Raw genomic sequence first — 1,043 nt, 5'->3', positions numbered from 1 at the left:
TAGTATAATAGACATTCTCATATACAAAATAAAAAAAAAAAAAAAAAAAACCCTAAGATTCAGGATAAGTATGTTAAACTAAAAACATATACTACATTTGATCTTAAGCAAAAGGTCGACATCCGAGAAAAATATGTTTGTTCCATTGTTAGTCATTTTTTTGTAGTAATCTCCCTCTTGCCACTTTCACTCTATCATGCTATGCGGGATGCAATTATGCAAACAATAATGAGAAAAATGTTGACTCTTTTCTTTTTGTATCCACCTCTCACGTGTCTCTTTCTTCTTTGATCCAATGTGAGATACAAACAATAAAGTGAGGGAAAAAATGATTTATATTGCTTAGAAGTTGTCACTTGATTATCCATGACTATTGTTTTTATATGGATAAAAATAAATATATAAAATAATAGATTATAGATATATAATTATTATTTTTACAACTATAACTTCGACCATTTTGTGGTTTTGATTTATCATCAACTTTATGCTATTTTTATTTTAGTTTTATATATAATTTTTTAATAAAAGACGGTTGGCCAAAAAAGGGACAATCTAAAAATTGCACAAACTCTTTTAGTATTATAACATATCTAACTTCTTTTTAAATATTCATTTCCTTATTTTGTATTGTTTGGTTGGTTTTGATCTCAGCCATGGTTATATATTTTCTATTATTTGTTTGGTTCCTCCTTTAATATATTATATTGATATTATTATTGGTTGATGATTGATTTCAAATTCATTTTTTCCTTCTTCCATATACTTACCTCCGTCTTCGAATATATCACATTCTCATGAATTTGCGGCAATATGTTAACATATAACTTCTTTACATATAACTTCTTTACACATAGGTTTATTTTATTTTATTTTATTTTACTTATAATCATATAATCAAGTTTAGTTAGTCCAAAAAAGTTATCATAGATTCAATTTTAATTATAACAAACTAAAACAATCAATAAATTGTTCGTGATATTATATTAAAGTTTTTAATTCAACTTTATAATAAAAAAAATATATACTAAAGTCATATTATT

The sequence above is a fragment of the Cynara cardunculus genome, assembly GCF_001531365.2.
Source record: "Cynara cardunculus var. scolymus isolate 2C chromosome LG 5, CcrdV1, whole genome shotgun sequence".
Classification (NCBI taxonomy): domain Eukaryota; kingdom Viridiplantae; phylum Streptophyta; class Magnoliopsida; order Asterales; family Asteraceae; genus Cynara; species Cynara cardunculus.
This window is presented reverse-complemented; position numbering follows the sequence as displayed.